This window comes from Bactrocera tryoni, unplaced genomic scaffold (assembly GCF_016617805.1).
Source record: "Bactrocera tryoni isolate S06 unplaced genomic scaffold, CSIRO_BtryS06_freeze2 scaffold_245, whole genome shotgun sequence".
Classification (NCBI taxonomy): domain Eukaryota; kingdom Metazoa; phylum Arthropoda; class Insecta; order Diptera; family Tephritidae; genus Bactrocera; species Bactrocera tryoni.
The window spans coordinates 126,403-137,453 of NW_024395972.1; positions in this window are offsets into that span (position 1 = coordinate 126,403).

Here is an 11,051-nt window from a genome sequence, read left to right on the forward strand (position 1 = left end):
TTTCTGGCGGCGCCACCTATTGGTGGGTATATGAAAAAAAAGTTCGATCTCTCCTTGACATTTCGTAAAAATTTTAAGACAATTGAATGCTGCAATGCGATGCTTTATCGATCAAAAAGTGATAACGGCTTTTGGTCATCGATCGTAAAATGCGCGCAAATGCATATAAAGACAATGCTGACTTGTTTTTACGATTCCGAGGTGTACCTTACCACCGAGAACTCTTCTCACCTGGCCAAACGATTAATATTTGTGTTTTACCAGGTATTTATGGCGTCTTTTGTCACGCATTCGTCGTGCTCGACCGCAATACCGTGAGGAAGGGTCCTGGCGCCTGTCATGCACGATAATGCGCCGTGTCATCGGTCGACGCTTGTCACTGATTTTTTGACAAAAACCTCCATGTTAACCATTAATCACTCACCCTACTCAACTGATCTGGCTTTGCCCTGTGATTTTTTACCTATTTGGAAAACTTCATTTGCCCATGAGAGGACACTGGTTTCAGGACATTTCAGCTATCCAAAATACCAATATTCTCAAGAGCTTTCCGAAAAATGACCTTAAACACTCATTTGAAATGCTAATTGACCGGGCTAAACGCTGCATCGAAGCACACGGAAACTACTTTGAATAAAAAAGTATAACTTTTGAAAAATATTATATTTTTTTGTTGTTTTTTTTAACAGTTCTGTTTCTTTTGCGACAGACCTTGTAGATGGCAGCCACCAGAGGGCGCTAGTTTCAAAAGTCCTGTTTACTTTGGAACGCATCTTGTAAATAAACAATATTCATTTAAATATAAACATCAAATATGAACTCTATCTTGGGAAATGAATCAGAGATTGACTACACATTTCTACTGACCAATCAATAATTCTGGAATGCACGCAAATATATACATTTCTAGCTTTTACCACCGACTTCGTCCGCATAAGTTTTCGTTCTCTCGGCTGTAAGTCCCCCTGACACAATGTCCACTATCACGATGTTCCGGTTCTCAACTTCACATCAAAAATTTCTTCAAAAGCAACCTAAGCACATAATGGATAGCTCCGAATGTTTCCTTAATAAATATAAAAAGTAAATAATGTAAATCGGTTTAAAATACTACTAACTACCTACCTACCAACCCCCGATGTTAGACAGTGTGACATCTCAACATCGTCTGAGTAGGAAGTACTAACTTAACGTAAGTAGTATAATAATGTAGGAAGCTAAAAATAAGAGGCCTTATTATTGTAGTACATTTTTGTAAACTATGTTTTTTGCTTTTCCCTCTCTGGCCAACACATGGAGATTCCGTGGACTTGAAACATGTGAGCAAGCCACGTATAATTGTCTGTGAGAAAAACAACTCTTTTCTAAATTAATGCCGGCTACTTTTAATGCTTGCCCCTGACCTTAATTTATCGTCTTAGTGAATGCGATTTTCAGCGGAAACTGTAATCTCTTAAACTGGAATGGCAAATCTGCCGGAATTATGGGTATATGGGGGATTAAAACATTCTCTCCTTTTGCCATTCCAGTCATAATGATTGCTTTTACAAGATTGCGACCGAGGTGTGTTACTTGCAACCGTGTGCCATTACACAGTCTTGGTGCATCTAAATTCCGCATCAAAAGGACAGGAACGCCTATTTTCAGCCTCAGTTTGTGTGAAGGTACTCCCGACAGTTCTAAAGAATTAAGAAATTCTACAGGGTATGATGTTACTTGTTCAATATCCCTTACACTGTCTACAGAGAAAAACTCAACAATATCACCTCCCACGCGTGACATAATTTGCTCGTTTATCTGTCCCACCATTTCATTCGTCGGCGCTAAAATTGCTCTTTCACATAACCATTCTCTATTCCTCATATTAGTTAGCAGTTCGCTTTAGACGAAGTTATTTACATCATCTGGATTACGCACAACATTGCAGAATTCACGATCCAATGTAATCATGCCATTACCATCCTTTGCCCTACGATCTTCTCCAATTTTAAGAAGAGCAGCAGCATATTGTCCAGATTGTACATCATTGTGTAGTTGTACTCTCTTATTTGTAGACAGACTAAACGTTTTTACGTGCATCCATAACGTTGACGCTTTTAAAAACGCATTTATTTCATCTGCAGGGGTGTCTTAAGTGATAACCGGCAAAGTCTGTCTAAAATCGCCCGGTAAAAGTACCACCATCCCCCCATGATATTTGGATTACTCTTGATGTCTTTCAAAGTCCGATCTAAAGCTTCAATTAATCTTTTATGGGACATGGTACACTCGTCCTAAACTAATAATTTACATTGCTGCAACATACGTCCACGCTCGCTGTTTTTACTTATATTACAGTCTGGCATTTCTTCATGGGCTAAGTTTAATGGCAGCTTAAGCACCGAATGTGCCGTCCGACCACATTGAGCAGAGTGGCGGCTATTCCCGAAGAGGCAACTGCTACAGCAATTCCTTTATCTTTTCGGATTTGGGCTAAAAGCAATTTTAAAAGAAAGGTATTTCCCGCGCCTCCAAGAGCATGCAAAAATAACAAACCCCCTTCGCCATCTTCGATTTTTTTGACAACATTGTCAAATACTAACCTTTGTTCTGGGTTCAAACGTGGAACAGACTCTGTTAACTGTTGTTGTAAGGAAGCAGTATCGTAATCTATGTAGTTCCCGTATTAAATCGCTACTGATTTCCTCGGTTCTCTGTGGTCTGTTCATTCCATAATCTGATAAATCCTTTCCAGAAAATGTTTTAACCTGGTCTTCAATTTTTGTCAGACCCTCATTGTAAATTAAATCACTGTATGTGACATTGGGGTTTTGCTCTTGTAATCTGTGCAATATATCGTTCGTCATATCATTTTTGTATTTATCCCACAATTGTTGAGGATTTGAAAGACCACATGTCGCTACTAATACAGCAAATAGCTCTCTCATCTTGCCTGCTGATCTACATTGAGCAGCTTCTTCCAGTGTCACATCCCAATGGTTATCATTCTCTAGTAATCCTCTTGCCTCACATGCCTCTCGAAATGTAGAATAATCTTGTGTGTTGTATTTTTTTTAGATCATTGAAAGAGGTAGGTCCGCGCAAATGGTGTAAAAGCATGCGTTGACAAAAATATTCCATGTTACTAATATAAACTGTATAAACTCGTCCGAAAGCATCTCCAGATTTGACGCCAGGCCAATCCTGAACAGAAGTACCTTGACTGCGGCGTTTCCAAGTTTTCCTTCTTGCATCCGAAGTATAATACCTCGGCACCTTGACATAAAGAAGAGTTTTTGCAAACTCATCTCTGATACAAAGATCAAAAAAAGCAGTTAGAGTGGTTTTTGGCGGAGTAGTTATTCGTTCGTGGAAATTGTGTTCATTAAAATAAACGCGTTCACCATTTTCTAAATGCACGCTGAGATGTGTCACGGTGGGATGCCTTTCGTGCAACGGAAATCCTAACAGACGCCACACGGCTTCGTTGCCGCTGACATACCGACCAGACTGATAAGTTTGTACCTCATCTACGGGATTCGAAAGATCAGTATTTCTTAAATTGAAAATAGCTTGATCACTACCCTTGTTTATATATTTGCAGATATGTTTTATGGCGCTCACTGAACTGCATGCCTCAACATTTATGTGGGCGTTAAACATTTTTGATAAAATTGGTGAATTGGGGACTACCCAACTATTATCAACCGTAACGTAGCTACCTTTTCGGAGCTTCACGGTTCCTCTTCGACCTCCGTCTGCTGGCGCTCTTTTACGATACTGCGGGTATCCGTGGTAGTTCTGAACGGTCTCTTTCACTAACTTGCCAGGACATTTTTTTGTGCATTTTCCGTCCTTCATTATTTTTTACAATAATGTCATGGAGAGTCTTGTCAATGTTGGGATCCGGTATTTCAGCGCTGATTATGTTATCTATTTGTTCGGGTCGTAACTTATCTTTTAACCACAATAATATATGGACATGTGGCAGTCCATGTTTCTGCCATTCGACAGAGTACATAAAGCAGCGCGCGTCTCCGAACACTCGGCCATTATTAATCACATCCATTAGTTTTTTAACTTTTAGTATAAAAACTCTTGCGACTACATCATGTCTATCTATTGCGCTTTGCCCCGGCATCAACTCATTGACTATTACGGGACAGGCTGGGTTGCAAGTAAAGGTGACGAATAAGTCAGGGCGACCATGTCTACGCACATAAACAAACGCGTCCTGAGTATATTCGTGTATTCGTGCTATTTACAAATGAAGACGGTAAACTGAACATGCGACCTAAGTTATTTGGATTTAAATTAGCGTCATTTGCCACAGCGTCTTGAAAATGGATGTAATTCTCTGCTCTTAGTTTAGTTTGATTTAATGATATGTACCGAAACCTCTCGCTTTCAACTTTAACGTACATGTCAACGTAAAACTGATTGGCCAGTTGCTTGCATCTTTGTAAAATGTTAAAGTTGTTTTCTCGTAGCATCATGTTGTAGGCGTAAAAATCCATGCATGAAACCATTTTGTTATGCAAGTGAAGACCTGTTACAGGATTAATTTGAGGATATTGCAATGCATCATAAAATTTATGAGTATCAGGCACCCTGGTTAATGTGTCATCTCAGGCCTGTAAAACTATATCACGGGAAGCAAACTGTTCGCCTGTAACCATGGCTGCGACTTCATTTATTAACGGTGCATTATACCGCCTTTCATGTTCCCCACTTGGTGTGCGATCAGGGTGCATCACCAACCTATAATCATCTGCCGGCATTCTTTCTAGTGCTGTTTGAAAGTATTGATAAGGCGATTATGTTCATGCAACATTCTCTGGTTTTTTAAAACAGTATCCCTTTCGATTTCTTGTATATTTTGACACCTGCGATCAGCTTCGTTTTCTTCATCGCCCATGAAATAAAGTTGCAAAAACTTTGGTTGTTCATTATTTGCGGGAAGTAAGGAACCAATCCTGTGATACACCAGTCCTTGGATGGTAAAAGTAGGTGAAAATCCAGGCATTACGACCTCTTTATTTACACCAAATGATGTCATCTGAAAGCAAGAATTATACTTTCTAATCCTGCTTAAAAGCCGGGGCGATTCGTTGCTGTCGTATAAAAGTAAAGATTTAAGAGGTTCCTCTGGCCCGCTAAGTAATGGAATTTTAACCTTTCCACCAGAACAGCATATATCTGCAGTTTCTTCTTTCCATTTCAGTGCTTCACAATATCTGCATTTTTTATCCATTCTCTCAATCATAAACAATCGGTGATTAACGTAGTCGATCAAAGGGTCATACTCAAAAGCGGCACCATTAAATGCCTCCCACGTACTCATTGAAAACGTACGTCTTCTTTCTGCCTGCCGTTCAGCATTTAAAAGACGTCGTCTTCGTGAATCTTCGTCAGTCTCTGCCGCAATCAATTGCGCGTGACGTTCGGCACCTAAAACTCGACGTGTCTGAGTCCGTTCCACTGTCTCAGAAGTTCTTTGAGATGCGTGGCGTTCAGCATCCAAGGCCCGACGGGCCTGACTCTGCTCTAAGGTCTCAGAAGCTCTTTGAGTCGCATGACGCTGAGAATCTAACATCTGACGCGTCTGAGCCTGCTCTTCAGATTCTTGGCTTCTAGCAACTTTTGCAGTTCGAGCTCTGCTAGAACTACGACTTAGATTGGATTTCCGTTTGCGTGGCATATCGAAAAAAATAATTAAAGATTTTTTAAATCGGTAGTTTTAAAAACTACAATGTAAGACTATTTGTTATAAAAACTTTTATAAAGCAAACCTTTTTACTTAAAACCTAAATATCTAAATCAATCGAGAATAAAGCGAGAATGATTAAAGAGAAATACTTTGAAGAAAAATATACAAAGTCACACAAAGAATGTAAAGAAGCATTCTCTGAGTCACATATGCGTGATTATCTTGTATCATATGAACCACTTTTTTCAGAAAAATGGTAAAAATTTTAATTTTTTTGAAATATTAAATAAAAAATAATTTTATTTTATTTTTTAATTTTTAAATTATTTCAAAAAAGTTATATTTATTTCGAATATTACAAAAAGAAGATGTGTCAATTGAACTGAATTATTCTCATATAAACACGTTGTTGTTGTTTTAACGGAATACCTAATCTCCGTTAGGATGGTTAGGGTCACTTGTGTTGTCTTCGACATCATCTAACGGCAGGCCCAAGAAACGTGCTGTTTCGACGGGGTCGGACCAGAGGGAGTAGGGTGTTAGATGAGTAGGGTTCGTAGGGCATGGAAATTGAATTGACCATTGAATTGAACTTCAACTCGGTCGTCAGGTCTCTTCGGGTTTGACAGAGCTTTGACAGTAGTCCAAAGTATATAAACACGTCTTTTCTTTCATTTGCTAAAAAACAAAATTAATGACCTTCACATTCGTACCAATTCTATGGCATACGCACGCAAGCTTTAGAAGCATAATACATACATATGTAGATACTTACAAATATTCATACGCCTGTGAAAAAACATACGTATCAACACATCTTCCCGCACAAGCGTCGCTGCCCATAAACTATTTCTCGTCACGATGGCAAAACTGCTTAGAAGAAATGTTGCAACAGTGCCGGCAGCTCAACAAAAATGACAAAAGAATGAAAAATTCTTATTTTAGAATTTATTCTCATGGAAGAATAAAAGGCAAAAATTAAAAATAAATTCTGTCGAGATTCGAACCTGTGTACTCATCTTGACTTTTCAAGCGCTTACCACCAACACGACCATTGACACTTGTATTACGTTGTCCTAATTATGGTTTAGTTATGCATGAAAGAAATATACAGTGGTTGAAATAATTTTGTTTAAGTATAGAAATATGCTTTTGTCGAAGCACTGACGCGACGACAAAGCGTCACAACATTGTGTTGTTGGTAGAAAATCCAAGCTGTGCCGAAAAAAATAAAGAAATGGACGCCGATTGTCACCGCTTCCCTTGCCGCTGTAACAGCTTCGCCAACAAGCCAGCGTATATATGTATGCATATGTATGAGCGTGCATACATATCGACGCAGATTTTTGCCAGCCACGGAAAAATATTTTAGAATTGACAAATATTATAAATCGACGAGAGCTATGTTGCCACTTTTCTCACTTCTTTCTGTGAAGAAACATCAGAAAGTTGTTCAATTTATGATTTTTAGTTTTTGCTATTGTCGCAAAAAGACGCTTGGTGGCAAAGGCATGCTCGGGGAGATGTTACGGCGTCTGTTTTTATGAATGAAGCGAGGTCGCTTGTAGAATTTGCGCCTGCGTTTATGAATGAAAACGTTTTTGTTGTAAAATTTACTACATTTGGGCTTCGCCAATTCGGCTGCCATATTGACTTTTGATGCTTCTGCTATTTAGACAATTGTTGTTTTTGTAGAACAATGCTTCAATTTTTTGTTGGTGTCTTATACACATGTGTACGCATATGTCTGTGGCATACAAACGCTTGTGCATTATTTGTTCGGAAGTGTATGCAAATATATATTACATATGTACATATAAGTATATATGAATGTATGAACATGCAGATCAATGCGCGCACATGTAATATATTGATAAGTGATAACACCATTATTTGAATTTCCGAACGCGCACATGCGTATACATATGTATGTACATTCATATAAGCATGTGCAGATACATAAGATTAATATGATAGAAGATGTATGTATATGTACTTATATTGTTGTGATAAATTTAATTTCTATTAGTAAGAAATATAATACAAAAATATTTATTAGTATTATTAAAAAAAAATATTAAAAGTGAAATATCAAAGAACTTATTTTTCTTCAATATTCCCTGCTTCCCGGAGGATGGAGTCATGTGTAGAAGTTCACGCAAGTGAGGAAAGTTCTCTGATCGCCAGTCACTTGGGAGTGGCCAGAAACGATTCTTTTACACATGGCTCAAGCACCTCACCGGTCTTTGACCAAGTATCCTCTGGATAGCCTAAGAACATCCGTTCGAAGGCGAGCTAATGTGAGAAACATCCCCTACATAGGTTTGTGCGCTAGGTTTGGGACCCGCCACGTAAAAAAACAGCCCCAATGAAAGGAAGCAACAAGCCTCGAATGAGAGACCCCCCTTTTGATGACGACCATGGCAAACGAAATAAGGACTGCGATTTGAGGGCATGCACCTGGAGCCCCAATGGAAGGAAACAACAAGCCTCGGATGAGAGACCCCCCTTTTGATGACGACCATGGCAAATGAAATAAGGACTACGATTTGAGGGCATGCACCTGGAATGTCCGGACCCTTAATTGGGAAGGTGCCGTTTCCCAGCTGGTTGATGTCCTCGCGAAAATAAAGGCTAACATCACCACCGTTCAAGAAATGCGATGGACGGGGCAAGGACTGAGACGAGTATGTCCTTCTGGCATTTACTAGAGTGGCCATATAAAGGAGCGAAAGTTTGGTGTTGGATTAATGGTAGGAGAGAGACTCCGTCGCCGAATACTATCATTCACTTCGGTGAATGAACGTCTAGCCACAATCCGCATCAAAGCGAGGTTCTACAACATATCGCCGGTTTGCGCCCACGCCCCGACGGAAGAGAAGGCCGATATGACACAAAGATGCCTTCTATGAGCGCGCTTATGAGAGCTGCCCCGCCACGATGTCAAAATCGTGCTTGGCGATTTTAACGCCAGCGTGGGCAAAGAAGGTATATTTGGCACTACGGTCGGTAAACCCAGCCTCCACGAGGAAACATCCCCAAATGGGTTGAGGCTAATCGACTTCGCGGGGCCCGGAATATGGTTATCTGTAGTACTACATTCCAGCATAAAAAGATTCATCAAGCTACCTGGCTAGCTCCGGATCGAAAAACTACCAATCAGATCGATCATGTTGTGATAGACGGAAGACACGTCTCCAGTGTTTTTGATGTGCGTGCGCTCCGAGGTCCTAACATTGACTCGAACCACTATCTTCTTGCAGCCAATATTCGCACCCGCCTCTGTGCAGCAAAAAACACACGTCAACAAACACAAGGAAGGTTCGACGTGGAGAAGCTGCAATTACAAGAGATAGCCGAACGGTTTTCTACTCGACTTGCACTCCTGTTCTCTGAGATCACTCGTCAAAAACTAGGTATAATGGAACTGTGGGACGGCATTTCAAACTCCTTACGTACAGCTGCAACAGAAACTATTGGTTTTAGGAAAATTCAAAAGAACAGCTGGAATGATGAGGAGCGCCGTGTCACATCGGAGAGAAAACAGACTTCCTACATCGCAACTTTACAATCGACCACAACACGTGCGGGAAGGGATAGATACCGAGAGTTGAAGAGGGAAGCGAGACGCATTTGCAGACAAAAATAGAAAGAGGCCGAAATGCGTAAATATGATGAGCTTGATAAGCTGGCCGACAGGGGTAATGCTCGAAAATTCTACGAAAAAATGCGGCGGCTTACAGATGGTTTCAAGACCGGAGCATACTCTTGTAGAACCCCCAAAGGTGATCTAGTGACCGATGCCCAAAGCATACTTAAATTATAGAGGGAACTCTTCTCCAGCCTGCTGAATGACAGTGAACGCATAACGCCAGGAGAAGGCGAACTCGATTCTCCAATCAATGACGCTGGAGCAGACGTTCCATTACCCGACCATGAAGAAGTTCAAATAGCAATTGCCCGCCTAAAGAACAACAAAGCGACAGGGGCCGACGGATTGCCGGCCGAGCTATTCAAACACGGCGGCGAAGAACTGATAAGGAGCATGCATCAGCTTCTTTGCAAAACATGGTTGGACGAAAGCATGCCCAAGATTGGAATTTATGTGTGCTATGCCCAATCCATAAAAAAGGAGACCCCACAATCTGCGCCAACTACCGTGGGATTAGCCTCCTCAACATCGCATATAAGGTTCTATCGAGCGTATTGTGTGAAAGATTAAAGCCCAGCGTCAACAAACTGACTGGACCTTATCAGTGTGGCTTCAGTCCTGGAAAATCAACAACCGACCAGATATTCACCATGCGCCAAGTCTTGGAAAAGACCCGTGAAAGAAGAACCGACACACGCCACCTCTTCGTCGACTTCAAAGCTGCTTTCGACAGCACGAAAAGGAGCTGCCTTTATGCCGCGATATCTGAATTTGGCAACCCCGCAAAACTAATACGGCTGTGTAAATTGACGTTGAGTAACACCAAAAGCTCCGTCAAACGAGGTTTCAGACAAGGCAACTCCCTATCGTGTGACTTCTTCAACCTGCTTCTGGAGAAAATAGTTCGCGCTGCAGAACTAAATAGAGAAGGTACCATCTTCTATAAGAGTGTACAGCTGCTGGCGTATGCCGATGATATTGATATCATCGGCCTCAACACCCGCGATCTCTCATCCGAGGCTTGAGGGCAAAACGAAATATCTCCTGTCATCAAACAAACAGTCGTCGCACTCGCGACTTGGCCCTCACTTCACTGTTGACAGTCATAACTTTGAAGTTGTAAATAATTTCGTCTATTTAGGAACCAGCATTAACACCACCAACAATGTCAGCCTGGAAATCCAACGCAGGATTGCTCTTGCCAACAGGTGGTACTTCGGACTGAGTAGGCAATTGAAAAGTAAAGTCCTTTCTCGACGAACAAAAGCTAAACTCTATAAGAGGCTTGGGCGATGACAACAACCGATGAGTCGACGTTACGAGTTTTCGAGAGAAAAATTCTGCGAAAGATTTATGGTCCTTTGCCCATTGGCCACGGCTAATATCGCATTCGATGGAACGATGAGCTGTACGAGATATACGACGACATTGACATAGTTCAGCGAATTAAAAGACAGCGGCTACGCTGGCTAGGTCATGTTGTCCGATGGACGAAAACACTCCAGCTCTGGAAAATATTCGACGGAAGCTCGCCGGGGAAGCAGAGGAAAGGAAGACTCCACTCCGTTGGGCCAAGGACCAAATGGAGAAGGACCTGGCTTCGCTTGGAATATCCAATTAGCGCCACGTAGCGAAAAGAAGAAACGACTGGCGCGCTGTTGTTAACTCGGCTATAATCGCGTAAGCGGTGTCTACGCCAATTAAGAAGAA